At 39.4% G+C, this 18782-nt stretch overlaps 1 non-coding gene across 1 annotated transcript; it reads left to right on the top strand.

Moving 5' to 3' along the window:
* The first annotated feature begins 15154 nt into the window (after positions 1-15154).
* On the top strand, positions 15155-15262 carry LOC148556214 (small nucleolar RNA R71). The gene has a single exon (XR_015887527.1). It is a non-coding gene; the product is annotated as a small nucleolar RNA R71 (small nucleolar RNA).
* Positions 15263-18782: the final 3520 nt, after the last annotated feature.

Genomic DNA, 18782 nt, shown 5'->3' with positions numbered 1-18782 from the left:
ATGATGGTCTGTCTGAGTTATCTAAGATGTCGTTAGACACCTCTGCAGGTGGATCCATTCACCTAAAGAAAACGCCTGCAGAAGCTCAAGAACTCATTGACATGGTTGCAAATAACCAGTTCATGTACACTTCTGAAAGGAATCCTATGAATAATGGGACGCCTATGAAGAAGGGAGTTCTTGAGGTTGATACTCTGAATGCCATATTGGCTCAGAATAAAATATTGACTCAGCAAGTCAATATGATTTCTCAGAGTCTGAATGGAATGCAAGCTGCATCCAACAGTACTCAAGAGGCTTCTTATGAAGAAGAAGCTTATGATCCTGAGAACCCTGCAATAGCAGAGGTGAATTACTTAGGTGAACCTTATGGAAACACCTATAACTCATCATGGAGAAATCATCCAAATTTCTCATGGAAGGATCAAAAGCCTCAACAAGGCTTTAATAATGGTGGAAGAAATAGGTTTAATAATAATAAACCTTTTCCATCATCCACTCAGCAACAGACAGAGAACTCTGAACAAAATGCTTCTAATTTAGCAAATATAGTCTCTGATCTATCCAAGGCCACTGTAAGTTTCATGAATGAAACAAGGTCTTCCATTTAAAAATTTGGAAGCACAAGTGGGCCAGCTGAGTAAAAGGATCACTGAAATCCCTACTAGTACTCTCCCAAGCAATACAGAAGAGAATCCAAAAGGAGAGTGCAAGGCCATTGCCATAAGCACAATGGCCGAACGCAAAGAGGGAGAGGAGGACGTGAATCCCAGTGAGGAAGACCTCCTGGGACGTCCAGTGATCAATAAGGAGCTTCCCTCTGAGGAACAAAAGGACTTTGAGGCTCATCTAGAGACCATAGAGATTCCATTGAACCTCTTTATGCCATTCATGAGCTCTGATGAGTATTCCTCTTCTGAAGAGAATGAGGATGTCCCTGAAGAGCAAACTGCCAAGTTCCTTGGTGCAATCATGAAGCTAAATGCCAAATTATTTGGTATTGAAACTTGGGAAGATGAACCTCCCTTGTTCACCAATGAACTAAGTGATCTGGATCAACTGACATTGCCTCAGAAGAGACAGGATCCTGGAAAGTTCATAATACCTTGTACCATAGGCACCATGATCTTTAATAGAGAAACTGGGAATCTATGGGGTGCAAGCTGCTAAAATCTCATTAGAGATGGCAGACAATTCAAGAAAACAGGCTTATGGACAAGTAGAGGACGTGTTAGTAAAGGTTGAAGGCCTTTACATCCCTGCTGATTTCATAGTCCTGGATACTGGAAAGGAAGAGGATGAATCCATCATCCTAGGAAGACCTTTCCTAGCCACAGCAAGAGCTGTGATTGATGTGGACAGAGGAGAATTAATCCTTCAATTGAATGAGGACAACCTTGTGTTTACAACTCAAGGATCTCTCTCTGCATCCATGGAGAGGAAGCATAAAAAGCTTCTCTCAAAGCAGAGTCAAACAAAGCCCCCACAGTCAAACTCTAAGTTTGGTGTTGGGAGGCCACAACCAAACTCTAAGTTTGGTGTTGAACTCCCATATCCAAACTCTAAGTTTGGTGTTGGAGAGTCTCAACAATGCTCTGCACATCTGTGAGGCTCCATGAGAGCCCACTGTCAAGCTATTGACATTAAAGAAGCGCTTGTTGGGAGGCAACCCAATTTTTATTTATCTAACTATATTTTTCTTAGTTATATGTTTTTATAGGCTCATGATCATGTGGAGTCACAAAATAAATATAAAAATTGGAAACGGAGTCAAAAACAGCAGAAGAAAAATCACACCCAGGAGGAAGCACCTGCCTGGCGTTCAACGCCAGAACAGAGCATGGTTCTGGCGCTTAACGCCCAAAATGGGCAGCATCCTGGCGCTGAACGCCCAGAACAAGCATGGTTCTGGCGTTCAGCGCCAGAAATGGCAACAAATGGGCGTTGAACGCCCAAAATGGGCACCAACCTGGCGTTGAACGCCCAGAGTTGTGTGCAAAGGCATTTTACATGCCTAATTGGTGCAGGGATGCAAATCCTTGACACCTCAGGATTTGTGGACACCACAGGATCATCTCAGGATCTGTGAATCTCACAGGATTCCCACCCACCTCACCCTCTCTCTCTCCATTCATGATCATCCCTTCTGTTGTCCATTCACCACTCACATCCATACACACATCCCTCCATCTCCTCCATATCTTCTTCTTCTTCTATTCTTTCTTCTTTTGCTCAAGGGCGAGCAACATTCTAAGTTTGGTGTGGTAAAGCATAGCTTTTTTGTTTTTTCCATAACCATTGATGGCACCTAAGGCCATAGAAACCTCTAGAAAGAGGAAAGGGAAGACAAAAGCTTCCATCAAGGGTCTATAGCTCAGTGGTAGAACATTTGACTACAAATCAAGAGATCCCTGAGATACCTCAGGGGATACATTTTCTTCCAAACAATTATTGGAAGCAACTAAGGGTGGAACATCAAGAGCACTCCATCATCCTTCATGAAATAAGAGAAGATCAAAAAGCAATGAGGGAGGACCAACAAAGACAAGGAAGAGACATAGAAGAGCTCAAGGACGTCATTGGTCCCTCAAGAAGGAAACGCCACCATCACTAAGGTGGATTCATTCCTTGCTCTTATTTCTTCTGTTTTTCGTTTTCTATGATAAGTGCTTATCCATGTTTGTGTCTTCATTACATGATCATTAGTAGTTAGTAACTATGCCTTAAAGTTATGAATGTCCTATGAATCCATCACCTCTCTTAAATGAAAAATGTTTTAATTCAAAAGAACAAGAAGTACATGAGGTTTGAATTTATCCTTGAACTTAGTTTAATTATATTGATGTGGAGACAATGCTTATTGTTTTCTGAATGTATGCTTGAACAGTGCATATGTCTTTTGAAATTGTTGTTTAAGAATGTTAAATATGTTGGCTCTTGAAAGAATGATGACAAGGAGACATGTTATTTGATAATCTAAAAAATCATAAAAATGATTCTTGAAGTAAGAAAAAGCAGCAAAGAACAAAGCTTGCAGAAAAAAAAAATAAAAAAGAAAAAAAAATAGGCAAAAAAAAATAGAAAGAAAAAGCAAGCAGAAAAAGCCAAAAGCTCTTAAAACCAAGAGGCAAGAGCAAAAAGCCAGTAACCCTTAAAACCAAAAGGCAAGGGCAATAAAAAGGATCCCAAGGCTTTGACCATCAGTGGATAGGAGGGCCTAAAGGAATAAAATGCTGGCCTAAGCGGCTAAACCAAGCTGTCCCTAACCATGTGCTTGTGGCGTGTAGGTGTCAAGTGAAAACTTGAGACTGAGCGGTTAAAGTCAAGGTCCAAAGCAAAAAAAAAAGAGTGTGCTTAAGAACCCTGGACACCTCTAATTGGGGACTATAGCAAAGCTGAGTCACAATCTAAAAAAGGTTCACCCAATTATGTGTCTGTGGCATTTATGTATCCGGTGGTAATACTAGAAAACAAAGTGCTTAGGGCCACGGCCAAGACTCATAAAATAGCTGTGTTCAAGAATCATCATACTGAACTAGGAGAATCAATAACACTATCTGAACTCTGAGTTCCTATAGATGCCAATCATTCTGAACCTCAATGAATAAAGTGAGATGCCAAAACTATTCAAGAGGCAAAAAGCTATAAGTCCCGCTCATATGATTGAAGCTATGTTTCATTGATAGTTTGGAATTTATAGTATATTCTCTTCTTTTTATCCTATTTTGATTTTCATTTTCTTGGGGACAAGCAACAATTTAAGTTTGGTGTTGTGATGAGCGGATAATTTATACGCTTTTTGGCATTGTTTTTAGTATGTTTTTAGTAGGATCTAGTTACTTTTAGGGACGTTTTCATTAGTTTTTATGTTAAATTCACATTTCTGGACTTTACTATGAGTTTGTGTGTTTTTCTGTGATTTCAGGTATTTTCTGACTGAAATTGAGGTACTTGAGCAAAAATCATATTCAGAGGTTGAAGAAGGACTGCTGATGCTGTTGGATTCTGACCTCCCTGCACTCAAAGTGGCTTTTCTGGAGCTAAAGAACTCGAAATGGCGCGCTTCGAATTGCGTTGGAAAGTATACATCCAGAGCTTTCCAGAAATATATAATAGTCCATACTTTGGCCAATAATAGACGACGCAAACTGGCGTTCAACGCCAGCTCTCTGCCCAATTCTGGCGTCCAGCGCCAGAAAAGGATCCAAAACCAGAGTTGAACGCCCAAACTGGCACAAATGCTGGCGTTCAACTCCACAAATGGCCTCTACACGTGCAACACTCAAGCTCAGCCCAAGCACACACCAAGTGGGCCTCGGAAGTGGATTTATGCATCAATTACTTATTTCTGTAAACCCTAGTGACTAGTTTATTATAAATAGGACCTTTTACTATTGTATTAGACATCCTGGATTGTATTTTGATCCTGTGATCACGTTTTAGGGGGATGGCCATCTCGGCCATGCCTGGACCTTCCACTTATGTATTTTCAACGGTAGAGTTTCTGCACTCCATAGATTAAGGTGTGAAGCTCTGCTGTTCCTCAAAGATTAATGCAAAGTACTACTATTTTCTATTCAATTCATCTTATTTCGCTTCTAAGATATTCATTCGCACTTCAACCTGAATTTGATGAACGTGACAATCATCATCATTCCCTATGAATGCGTGCCTGACAACCACTTCTGTTCTACATTAGATTGAATGAGTATCTCTTAGATCTCTTAATCGGAATCTTCGTGGTGTAAGCTAGAATGATGGCGGCATTCAAGAGAATCCGGAAGGTCTAAACCTTGTCTGTGGTATTCCGAGTAGGATTCAATGATTGAATGATTGTGACGAGCTTCAAACTCGCGATTGCCGGGCGTAGTGACAGACACAAAAGGATAGTAAATCCTATTCCAGCAGGATCGAGAACCGACAGTTGAATAGCCGTGCTGTGACAGGGTGCGTTGACCATTTTCACTGAGAGGATAAGATGAAGCCATTGACAAGGGTGATGCCTCCAGACGATTACCCGTGCCGTGACAGGGCATTTGGATCATTTTCCCGAGAGAAGACCGAAAGTAGCCATTGACAATGGTGACGTATCACATAAAGCCAGCCATGGAAACGAGTAAGACTGATTGGATGAAGATAGCAGGAAAGCAGAGGTTCAGAGGAACGAAAGCATCTCTATTCGCTTATCTGAAATTCTCACCAATGATTTACATAAGTATTTCTATCCCTATTTTATAAATTATTTTCGAAAACTCCATTACTATTTTATATCCGCCTGACTGAGATTTACAAGGTGACCATAGCTTGCTTCATTCCAACAATCTCCGTGGGATTCGACCCTTACTCACGTAAGGTATTACTTGGACGACCTAGTGCACTTGTTGGTTAGTTGTGCGAAGTTGTGAACCATGGTATTGGCATCATGTTTTTGGCTCCATTACCAGAGAAAGAAAGAGCGATGAATTTTACATAATTAAAGTGTAATCATAATTTCTGCGCACCAAGTTTTTAGTCTAAAGCTCCAATTTGAGGGTCAGACATGGCTTAATAGCCAGTCAAACTTTAGAATGGATTTACATCCATTGAGGTGATTAGTTGAAGACCAATCCCAAGGGAGTTTGGGTATGGCTTTACAGCCAGTTAGGATTCAACATGTTACCATGAAACTCTAGAATTCATTCGTGAAAGTTTTGAAGCCATAGAATAATTTATTTTTGAAAACATTATTTTTATTAAATTTTTTTTTTCGAAAATAGGTGAGAAAATTTTGAAAAAATTTTTGAAAAATTTTTTGAAAAGAAAACGAAAAGAAAGTTACCCAATCTGAGCAACAAGATGAACCGTCAGTTGTCCAAACTCGAACAATCCCCGGCAACGGCGCCAAAAACATGGTGCACGAAATTGTGATGTCCAGGCTCAAACAATCCCTGGCAACGTGAGCAACTTGGTACGCACAATCGTGATTACGCTTTGATTATGTAGAATTCATGGCTCTTTCTTTCCCTGGCAATGGCGCCAAGAACATGGTGCCAATACCATGGTTCACAACTTCGATACAACTAACCAGCAAGTGCACTGGGTCGTCCAAGTAATACCTTACGTGAGTAAGGGTCGAATCCCACGGAGATTGTTGGTATGAAGCAAGCTATGGTCACCTTGTAAATCTCAGTCAGGCAGATATAAAGTGATAATGGTGTTTTCGAATAATAAATAAAAGAAGGGATAGAAATACTTATGTAATTCATTGGTAGGAATTTCAGATAAGCGAATGGAGATGCTTTCGTTCCTCTGAACCTCTGCTTTCCTGCTATCTTCATCCAGTCAGTCTTACTCCTTTCCATGGCTGGCTTTATGTGATACATCACCACTGTCAATGGCTACTTTCGGTCATCTCTCGGGAAAATGATCCAATGCCCTGTCACGGCACGGCTAATCGTCTAGAGGCATCACCCTTGTCAATGGCTTCATCTTATCCTCTCAGTGAATAATATGCTCACGCACCCTGTCACGGCACGGCTATTCATCTGTCGGTTCTCGATCATGCTGGAATAGGATTTACTATCCTTTTGCGTCTGTCACTAACGCCCTGCAATCGCAAGTTAGGAGCTCGTCACAGTTATTCAATCATTGAATCCTACTCGGAATACCACAGACAAGGTTTAGACCTTCCGGATTCTCTTGAATGCCGCCATCATTCTAGCTTACGCCACGAAGATTCTGGTTGGGAGATCTAAGAGATATTCATTCTAGCTTATTTCATGTAGAACGGAAGTGTTTGTCAGGCACGCGTTCATAAGGGAGAATGGTGATGAGCGTCACACATAATCATCACCTTCATCACGTTCTTGGGTGCGAATGGATATCTTAGAAGTGAAATAAGATGAATTGAATAGAAAACAGTAGTACTTTGCATTAATCCTTGAGGGACAGCAGAGCTCCACACCTTAATCTATGGAGTGTAGAAACTCTACCGTTAAAAATACATAAGTGAAAGGTCCAGGCATGGCCGAGATGGCCAGCCCCCTAAAACGTGATCAAAGGATCATAAGGTAATCCAAAGATGCCTAATACAATAGTAAAAGGTCCTATTTATAATAAACTAGTCACTAGGGTTTACAAAAATAAGTAATTGATGCATAAATCCACTTCCGGGGCCCGCTTGGTGTGTGCTTGGGCTGAGCTTGAGTGTTGCGCGTGTAGAGGCCATTTGTGGAGTTGAACGCCAGTATTTGTGCCAGTTTGGGCATTCAACTCTGGTTTTGGATCCTTTTCTGGCGCTGGACGCCAGAATTGGGCAGAGAGCTGGCGTTGAACACCAGTTTGCATCGTCTATTCTTGGCCAAAATATGGACTATTATATATTGCTGGAAAGCCCTGGATGTCTACTTTCCAAATCAATTGGAAGCGCGCTATTTTGAGTTCTGTAGCTCCAGAATATCCATTTTGAGTGCAGGGAGGTCAGAATCCAACAGCATCAGCAGTCCTTCTTCAACCTCTGAATCTAATTTCTGCTCAAGTCCCTCAATTTCAGCCAGAAAATACCTGAAATCACAGTAAAACACAAAAACTCATAGTAAAGTCCAAAAATGTGAATTTAACATAAAAACTAATGAAAACATCCCTAAAAGTAACTAGATCCTACTAAAAACATACTAAAAACAATGCCCAAAAGCGTATAAATTATCCGCTCATCACAACAACAAACTTAAATTGTTGCTTGTCCCCAAGCAACTGAAAATCAAATAGGATAAATAGAAGAGAATATACTATAAATTCCAAACTATCAATGAAACATAGCTTCAATCATATGAGCGGGACTTATAGCTTTTTGCCTCTTGAATAGTTTTGGCATCTCACTTTATCCATTGAGGTTCAGAATGATTGGCATCAATAGGAACTCAGAGTTCAGATAGTGTTATTGACTCTCCTAGTTCAGTATGATGATTCTTGAACACAGCTGTTTTATGAGTCTTGGCCGTGGCCCTAAGCACTTTGTTTTCCAGTATTACCACCGGATACATAAATGCCACAGACACATAATTGGGTGAACCTTTTCAGATTGTGACTCAGCTTTGCTAAAGTCCCCAATTAGAGGTGTCCAGGGTTCTTAAGCACACTCTTTTTTTTGCTTTGGACCTTGACTTTAACCGCTCAGTCTCAAATTTTCACTTGACACCTACACGCCACAAGCACATGGTTAGGGACAGCTTGGTTTAGCCGCTTAGGCCAGAATTTTATCCTTGTAGGCCCTCCTATCCACTGATGCTCAAAGCCTTGGGATCCTTTTTATTTGCCCTTGCCTTTTGGTTTTAAGGGTTATTGGCTTTTTGCTCTTGCCTCTTGGTTTTAAGAGCTTTTGGCTTTTTCTGCTTGCTTTTTTCTTTTTCTTTCTATTTTTTTTGCTATTTTTTTTTTCTGCAAGCTTTGTTCTTTGCTGCTTTTTCTTGCTTCAAGAATCATTTTTATGATTTTTCAGATTATCAAATAACATGTCTCCTAGTCATCATTCTTTCAAGAGCCAACATATTTAACATTCTTAAACAACAACTTCAAAAGACATATGCACTGTTCAAGCATACATTCAGAAAACAAGAAGCATTGTCACCACATCAATATAATTAAACTAAGTTCAAGGATAAATTCGAAACTCATGTACTTCTTGTTCTTTTGAATTAAAACATTTTTCATTTAAGAGAGGTGATGGATTCATAGGACATTCATAACTTTAAGACAAAGTTACTAACTACTAATGATCATGTAATGAAGACACAAACATAGATAAGCACATAACATAGAAAACGAAAAACAGAAGAAATAAGAACAAGGAATGAATCCACCTTAGTGATGGTGGCATTTCCTTCTTGAGGAACCAATGATGTCCTTGAGCTCTTCTATGTCTCTTCCTTGTCATTGTTGCTCCTCCCTCATTGCTTTTTGATCTTCTCTTATTTCATGGAGCATGATGGAGTGCTCTTGATGTTCCGTTTTCAATTTTTATATTTATTTTGTGACTCCACATGATCATGAACCTATAAAGACATATAACTAAGGAAAATATAGTTAGATAAATAAAAATTGGGTTGCCTCCCAACAAGCGCTTCTTTAATGTCAATAGCTTGACAGTGGGCTCTCATGGAGCCTCACAGATGTGCAGAGCTTTGTTGAGACTCTCCAACACCAAACTTAGAGTTTGGATATGGGAGTTCAACACCCAGCTTAGAGTTTGGTTGTGGCCTCCCAACACCAAACTTAGAGTTTGACTGTGGGGGCTCTGGTTGACTCTGCTTTGAGAGAAGCTTTTTCTGCTTCCTCTCCATGGTTGCAGAGGGAGATCCTTGAGTTTTAAACACAAGGGAGTCCTCATTCCATTGAAGGACTATTTCACCTCTGTCAACATCAATCACAGCTCATGCTGTGGCCAGGAAAGGTCTTCCTATGATGATGGATTCATCCTCTTCCTTTCCAGTATCCAGGACTATGAAATCAGCAGGAATGTAAAGGCCTTCAACCTTCACTAACACGTCCTCTACTTGTCAATAAGCCTGTTTTCTTGAACTGTCTGCCATCTCTAATGAGATTTTAGCAGCTTGCACCCCATAGATTCCCAGTTTAATTATGTAAAATTCATTGCTCTTTCTTTCCCTGGAAATGGCGCCAAAAACATGATGCCAAGACCATGGTTCACAACTCCATGTAACTAACCAGCAAGTGCACTGGGTCGTCCAAGTAATACCTTACGTGAGTAAAGGTCGAATCCCACGGAGATTGTTGGTATGAAGCAAGCTATGGTCACCTTGCAAATCTCAGTTAGGCAGATATAAATTGATAATGGTGGTTTCGAATAATAATTAATAGAATAGCGATAGAAATAATTATGTAATTCATTGGTGAGAATTTCAGATAAGCGAATGGAGATGCTTTCATTCCTCTGAACCTCTGCTTTCCTGCTATCTTCATCCAGTCAGTCTTACTCCTTTCCATGGCTGGCTTTATGTGATACATCACCACTGTCAATGGCTACTTTCGGTCATCTCTCGGGAAAATAATCCAATGCCCTGTCATGGCACGGCTAATCGTCTGGAGGCATCACCCTTGTCAATGGCTTCATCTTATCCTCTCAGTGAAAATGGTCAACGCACCCTGTCACGGCACGGCTATTCATCTGTCGGTTCTCGATCATGCTGGAATAGGATTTACTATCCTTTTGCGTCTGTCACTACACCCAGCAATCGCGAGTTTGGAGCTCGTCACAGTCATTCAATCATTGAATCCTACTCGGAATACCACAGACAAGGTTTAGACCTTCCGGATTCTCTTGAATGCCGCCATCATTCTAGCTTACACCACGAAGATTCCGATTAAGAGATCTAAGAGATACTCATTCAGTCTAAAGTAGAACGGAAGTGGTTGTCAGGCACGCGTTCATAGGGAATGATGATGATTGTCACGTTCATCACATTTAGATTGAAGTACGAATGAATATCTTAGAAGTGAAACAAGATGAATTGAATAGAAAACAGTAGTACTTTGAATTAATCCTTGAGAAATAGCAGAGCTCCACACCTTAATCTATGGAGTGTAGAAACTCTACCGTTAGAATTACATAAGTGAAAGGTCCAGGCATGGCCGAGATGGCCAGTCCCCAAAACGTGATCAATAGATAAAAAGATAATCCAAAGATGGTCAAAAAGACGCCTAATACAATAGTAAAAGGTCCTATTTATAATAAACTAGCTATTAGAGTTTACATGAGTAAGTAATTGATGCATAAATCCACTTCCGGGGCCCACTTGGTGTGTGCTTGGGCTGGGCTTTGAGTGTTACACGTGTAGAGGTCCTCCTTGGAGTTGAACGCCAGCATTTGTGCCAGTTTGGGCGTTCAACTCTGGTTTTGGCTCCTTTTCTGGCGCTGGACGCCAGATTTGGGTAGAAAGCTGGCGTTGAACGCCAGTTTACGGCATCTATTCTTGGCCAAAGTATGGACTATTATATATTTCTGGAAAGTCCTGGATGTCTACTTTCCAACGCAATTAGGAGCGCGCCATTTCGAGTTCTGTAGCTCAAGAAAATCCACTTTGAGTGCAGGGAGGTCAGAATCCAACAGCATCAGCAGTCCTTCTTCAACCTCTGAATCTGATTTTTGCTCAAGTCCCTCAATTTCAGCCAGAAAATACCTGAAATCACAGAAAAACACATAAACTCATCGTAAAGTCCAGAAATGTGAATTGAACATAAAAACTAATGAAAACATCCCTAAAAGTAACTAGATCCTACTAAAAACATACTAAAAACAATGTCAAAAAGCATATAAATTATCCGCTCATCACAACACCAAACTTAAATTGTTGCTTGTCCCCAAGCAACTGAAAATCAAATAGGATAAAAAGAAGAGAATATATTATAAATTCCAAACTATCAATGAAACATAGCTCCAATCATATGAGCGGGACTTATAGCTTTTTGCCTCTTGAATAGTTTTGGCATCTCACTTTATCCATTGAGGTTCAGAATGATTGGCATCTATAGGAACTCAGAGTTCAGATAGTGTTATTGATTCTCCTAGTTCAGTATGATGATTCTTGAACACAGCTATTTATGAGTCTTGGCCGTGGCCCTAAGCACTTTGTTTTCCAGTATTACCACCGGATACATAAATGCCACAGACACATAACTGGGTGAACCTTTTCAGATTGTGACTCAGCTTTGCTAAAGTCCCCAATTAGAGGTGTCCAAGGTTCTTAAGCACACTCTTTTTTCGCTTTGGACCTTGACTTTAACCGCTCAGTCTCAAGTTTTCACTTGACACCTACACGCCACAAGCACATGGTTAGGGACAGCTTGGTTTAGCCGCTTAGACCAGGATTTTATTCCTTTAGGCCCTCCTATCCACTGATGCTCAAAGACTTGGGATCCTTTTTATTTGCCCTTGCCTTTTGGTTTTAAGGGTTATTGGCTTTTTCTACTTGCTTTTTCATTCTATTTTTCTAATTTTTTTCGCCTATTTTTTTTTTCTGCAAGCTTTGTTCTTTGCTGCTTATTCTTGCTTCAAGAATCATTTTTATGATTTTTCAGATTATCAAATAACATGTCTCCTAGTCATCATTCTTTCAAGAGCCAACATATTTAACATTCTTAAACAACAACTTCAAAAGACATATGCACTGTTCAAGCATTCATTCAGAAAACAAGAAGCATTGTCACCACATTAATATAATTAAACTAAGTTCAAGGATAAATTCGAAACTCATGTACTTCTTGTTCTTTTGATTTAAAACATTTTTCATTTAAGAGAGGTGATGGATTCATAGGACATTCATAACTTTAAGACATAGTTACTACTACTAATGATCATGTAATGAAGACACAAACATAGATAAGCACACAACATAGAAAACGAAAAACAGAAGAAGTAAGAACAAGGAATGAATCCACCTTAGTGATGGTGGCGTTTCCTTCTTGAGGAACCAATGATGTCCTTGAGCTCTTCTATGTCTCTTCCTTGTCTTTTTTTCTCCTCCTTCATTGCTTTTAGATATTCTCTGATTTCATGAAGGATGATGGAGTGCTCTTGATGTTCCACCCTTAGTTGCTTCCAATAATTGTGTGGAAGAAAATGTATCCCCTGAGGTATCTCAGGGATCTCTTGATTTGCAGTCAAATGTTCTACCACTGTGCTATAGACCCTTGATGGAAGCTTTTGTCTTCCCTTTCCTCTTTCTAGAGGAATTTCTGGCCTTAAGTGCCATCAATGGTTATGGAAAAAGCAAAAAAGCTATGCTTTTACCACACCAAACTTAGAATATTGCTCGCCCTCGAGCAAAAGAAGAAAGAATAGAAGAAGAAGAAGATATGGAGGAGATGGATGGATGTGTGTATTCGGCCATATGGGTGGGATTGGGTGAGAGAGAGATGTTGAATTTTGAAGGTAGTGAGTGTATGGATGTGAGTGGTAAATGGAAAACAGAAGGGATGATCATGAATGGAAAGAGAGATGATGAGGTAGGTGGGGATCCTGTGGGATCCACAGATCCTGAGATGATCCTGCGGGGTCCACGGATCCTGAGGTGTCAAGGCATTTACATCCCTGCACCAATTTAGGCATGGAAAATGCCCTTGCACACAACTCTGGGCGTTCAGCGCCAGGTTGGTGGCCATTTTGGGCGTTCAACGCCCATTTGTGTGCCATTTCTGGCGTTGAACGCCAGAACCATGCCTGTTCTGGCATTCAGCGCCCAGAAGCTGCCCATTTTGGGCGTTCAGCGCCAGAACCATGCTCTGTTCTGGCGCTGAACGCCAGACAGATGCTCCTCCAGGGTGTGATTTTTTTCTTCTGCTGTTTTTGATTCCGTTTTCAATTTTTATATTTATTTTGTGACTCCACATGATCATGAACCTACAAAGACATATAACTAAGGAAAATATAGTTAGATAAATAAAAATTGGGTTGCCTCCCAACAAGCGCTTCTTTAATGTCAATAGCTTGACAGTGGGCTCTCATGGAGCCTCACAGATGTGCAGAGCTTTGTTGAGACTCTCCAACACCAAACTTAGAGTTTGGATATGGGAGTTCAACACCAAACTTAGAGTTTGGTTGTGGCCTCCCAAAACCAAACTTAGAGTTTGACTGTGGGGGCTCTAGTTGACTCTGTTTTGAGAGAAGCTTTTCATGCTTCCTCTCCATGGTTGCAAAGGGAGATCCTTGAGTTTTAAACACAAGGGAGTTCTCATTCCATTGAAGGACTATTTCACCTCTGTCAACATCAATCACAGCTCTTGCTGTGGCCAGGAAAGGTCTTCCTAGGATGATGGATTCATCCTCTTCCTTTCCAGTATCCAGGACTATGAAATCAGCAGGGATGTAAAGGCCTTCAACCTTTACTAACACGTCCTCTACTTGTCCATAAGCCTGTTTTCTTGAACTGTCTGCCATCTCTAATGAGATTTTAGCAGCTTGCACCCCATAGATTCCCAGTTTCTCTATTACAGAGAGGGGCATGAGGTTTATTCCTGAACCAAGGTCACACAGGGCCTTAAAGATCATGGTGCCTATGGTACAAGGTATTATGAACTTTCTAGGATCCTGTCTCTTCTGAGGCAATGTCAGTTGATCCAGATCACTTAGTTCATTGATGAACAAGGGAGGTTCAACTTCCCAAGCATCAATGCCAAATAATTTGGCATTCAGCTTCATGATTGCACCAAGAAACTTGGCAGTTTGCTCTTCAGTAACATCCTCATTCTCTTCAGAAGAGGAATACTCATCAGAGCTCATGAAGGGCATAAGGAGGTTCAATAGAATCTCTATGGTCTCTAGATGAGCCTCAGAGTCCTTTGGTTCCTCAGAGGGAAGCTCCTTATTGATCACTGGACATCCCAGGAGGTCTTCCTCCTTGGGATTCACGTCCTCTCCTCTCCTCACAGGTTCGGCCATGGTGCTTATGTCAATGGCCTTGCACTCTCCTTTTGGATTCTCTTCTGTATTGCTTGGGAGGGTACTTGGAGGGATTTCAGTGATCCTTTTACTCAGCTGGCCCACTTGTGCTTCCAAATTTCTAATGGAAGACCTGGTTTCATTCATGAAACTCACAGTGGCCTTAGATAGATTAGAGACTAGATTTGCTAAATTAGAAGCATTTTGTTCAGAGTTCTCTGTCTGTTGCTGAGTGGATGATGGAAAAGGTTTATTATTGTTAAACCTGTTTCTTCCACCATTATTAAAGCCTTGTTGAGGCTTTTGATCCTTCCATGAGAAATTTGGATGATTTCTCCATGATGAGTTATAGGTGTTTCCATAAGGCTCACCTAAGTAATTCACCTCTGCTGTTGCAGGGTTCTCAGGATCATAAGCTTCTTCTTCATAAGAAGCCTCTTGAGTACTGTTGGATGCAGCTTGCTGAGTCAATATTTTATTCTGAGCCAATATGGCATTCAGAGTATCAACTTCAAGAACTCCCTTCTTCATAGGCGTCCCATTACTCACAGGATTCCTTTCAGAGGTGTACATGAACTGGTTATTAGCAACCATGTCAATGAGTTCTTGAGCTTCTGCAGGCGTTTTCTTTAGGTGAATGGATCCACCTGCAGAAGTGTCCAGTGACATTTTTGATAGCTCAGATAAACCATCATAGAATATATTCAGGATGGTCCATTCTGAAAGCATGTCAGAAGGACACTTTTTGGTCAACTGTTTGTATCTTTCCCAAGCTTCATAGAGGGATTCACCTTCTTTCTGTCCGAAGGTTTGAACATCAGCTCTAAGCTTGCTCAGCTTTTGAGGAGGAAAGTACTTGGCTAAGAAAGCCGTGACCAGCTTATCCCAAAAGTTCAGGCTGTCTTTGGGTTGAGAATCCAACCATAATATAGCTCTGTCTCTTACAGCAAAAGGGAAAAGCATGAGCCTGTAGACTTCAGGATCTACTCCATTAGTCTTAACAGTATCACATATCTGCAAGAATTCAGTTAAGAACTGAAAAGGATCTTCAGATGGAAGTCCATGAAACTTGCAGTTCTGCTGCATCAGAGAAACTAATTGAGGTTTCAGCTCAAAGTTGTTTGCTCCAATGGCAGGAATGGAGATGCTTCTTCCATGTAAATTGGAATTAGGTGCAGTAAAGTCACCAAGCATCTTCCTTACATTATTATTATTTTTGGCTGCCATCTCGTCTTCCAGTTCGAAAATTTCTGAAAGGTTATCTCTGGATTGTTGTATTTTAGCTTCTCTTAGTTTCCTTTTCAGAGTCCTTTCAGGTTCTGGATCTGCTTCCACAAGAATGTTCTTATCCTTGCTCCTGCTCATATGACAAAGAAGAGGGCACAGAAAAATAATAATAATAATAGAGATCCTTTATACCACAGTATAGGGATCCCTGTGTGAGTAGAAGAAAAGGGGGAGACAAAGAATGTGATATAATGGAAGAAACACAACTGTGAGGAGGCTAGATATGTGAGATGAGATGTTAGGATATGAATGAATAAATAGAATAAGATGGGAGAGGGAGAATTTTTGAAAATATTTTTGAAAAAGAGTTAGTGATTTTCGAAAATGGTTTTTTTTTTTTGAAAAATGTTAGTAATTTTCGAAAATTTTTGAAATCAAAAATAAAAAAAATAAAAATAATTAGTTAATTAAAAAGAAATTTTGAAAAAGAGGGAAGATATTTTCGAAAATTAGAGAGAGAGAGTTAGTTAGGTAGTTTTGAAAAAGTTAAGAAACAAACAAAAAGTTAGTTAGTTAGTTGAAACAAATTTTGAAAACCAATTTTGAAAAGATAAGAAGTTAGGAAGTTAGAGAAGATATTTTGAAATCAAATTTTTGAAAAAGATAAGAAGATATTTTTGAAAAGATATGATTGAAATTAGTTTTGAAAAAGATTTGATTTTTAAAATCACAATTAATGACTTGATTCACAAGAAATCACAAGATATGATTCTAGAACTTAAAGTTTGAATCTTTCTTAACAAGTAAGTAACAATCTTGAAATTTTTGAATCAAAACATTAATTGTTATTGTTATTTTCGAAAATTTGATATAAAAATAAGAAAAAGATTTTTGAAAAATATTTTTGAAATTTTCGAAAATAACTAAGAATTTTGAAAAAGATTTGATTTTTGAAAAAGATTTTGAAAAAGATAAGATTTTCAAATTGAAAATTTGATTTGACTCATGAGAAAAAATTTGATTTTAAAAAATTTTTGAAAAAGTCAATCCAAATTTTCGAATTTGATGAGAGAAAAAGGGAAAGATATTTTTTTGATTTTTGAAATTTTTATGAAAAACATGAAAATTATGCAATGCATGAAATTTTTAGATCAAAACAATGAATGTATGCAAGAATGCTATGAATGTCAAGATGAACATCATAGACACAATTTTGAAAAATTTTTAATGCAAAGAAAACATGCAAGACACCAAACTTAGAATTCTTTAATGCTTAGACACTAAGAATTGAAGAATGCATATGAAAAACAAGAAAAGACACAAAACAAAAAATCATCAAGATCAAACAAGAAGACTTACCAAGAACAACTTGAAGATCATGAAGAACACTATGAATGCATGATATTTTCGAAAAAATGCAAGATGCATATGCAATTGACACCAAACTTATAACATGACACATGACTCAAACAAGAAACAGAGAAATATTTTTTATTTTTATGATTTTCTAATTTTTTTGGATTTTTTTTTGAAAAATTAATTGAAAAAAAAAAAGAAAAATAAGGATTTCAAAATTTTTAATATGAATTCCAGGAATCTTGCATTCTTAGTCTAAAGCTTCAGTCCAGGAATTAGACATGGCTCACTAGCCAGCCAAGCTTTCAAAGAAAGCTCCAGTCCAAAACACTAGACATGGCCAATGGCCAGCCAAGCTTCAGCATGTAACATAAGAGAATATACTGCTCATTGCTTATCGAAGTAACTTGCCTCTATGTTGATGGTTTGGAAGCCTCAGCCCAAAAGAATTTAGACATGGCTTTACAGCCAGCCAGGCTTCACATGCTTCATGAAATACTAGAATTCATTCTTAAAAATTTTGAATAAAAATATATTTTTGAAAACAAAATTTTTTTTCTTTTTTCGAAAACAAAGGAGAAATTTTTGAAAAATTTTTTGAAAAATTTTTGAAAACAAAACAAAAAGAAAATTACCTAATCTGAGCAACAGGATGAACCGTCAGTTGTCCAAACTCGAACAATCCCCGGCAACGGCGCCAAAAACTTGGTGCACGAAATTGTGATGTCCAGGCTCGAACAATCCCTGGCAACGTGAGCAACTTGGTACGCGTAATCGTGATTACACTTTAATTATGTAAAATTCATGGCTCTTTCTTTTCCTGGCAATGGCGCCAAGAATATGGTGCTAATACCATGGTTCACAACTTCGATACAACTAACCAGCAAGTGCACTGGGTCGTCCAAGTAATACCTTACGTGAGTAAAGGTCGAATCCCACGGAGATTGTTGGTATGAAGCAAGCTATGGTCACCTTGCAAATCTCAGTCAGGCAGATATAAATTGATAATGGTGTTTTCGAATATTAATTAATAGAATAGGGATAGAGATACTTATGTAATTCATTGGTGAGAATTTTAGATAAGCGTATAGAGATGCGTTTGTTCCTCTGAATCTCTGCTTTCCTGCTATCTTCATCCAATCAGTCTTACTCCTTTCCATGGCTGGCTTTATGCAAGGGCATCACCGTTGTCAGTGGCTACATCCCCTCCTCTCAGTGAAAAATATGCTCACATGCTCTGTCACAGCACGGCTAATCATCTGTCGGTTCTCGATCATGCTGGAATAGGATTCACCCTCCTTTTGCATCTGTCACTAACGCCCAGCACTCGCGAGTTTGAAGCTCGTCACAGTCATCCAATCATTCAATCCTACTCGGAATACCACAGAGAAGGTTTAGAATTTCTGGATTCTCTTGAATGCCGCCATCATTCTAGCTTACGCCACAAAGATTCTGGTTAGGAGATCTAAGAGATATTCATTCTAGCTTATTTCATGTAGAACGGAGGTGTTTGTCGGACAAGTGTTCATAGGGGAGAATGGTGATGAGCGTCACACATAATCATCACCTTAATCATGTTCTTGGGTGCGAATGGATATCTTAGAAGCGAAATAAGATGAATTGAATAGAAAACAGTAGTACTTTGCATTAATCTTTGAGGAACAGCAGAGCTCCACACCTTAATCTATGGAGTGTAGAAACTCTACCGTTAAAAATACATAAGTGAAAGGTCCAGGCATGGCCGAGATGGCCAGCCCCCAAAACATGA

The sequence above is a fragment of the Arachis ipaensis genome, chromosome B6, assembly GCF_059453495.1.
Source record: "Arachis ipaensis isolate K30076 ecotype BB chromosome B6, ASM5945349v1, whole genome shotgun sequence".
In the NCBI taxonomy this organism is placed as follows: Eukaryota; Viridiplantae; Streptophyta; class Magnoliopsida; order Fabales; family Fabaceae; genus Arachis; species Arachis ipaensis.
Note: the sequence above shows the minus strand (reverse complement) of the source record. Positions and strands in the feature narration are given on the sequence as shown.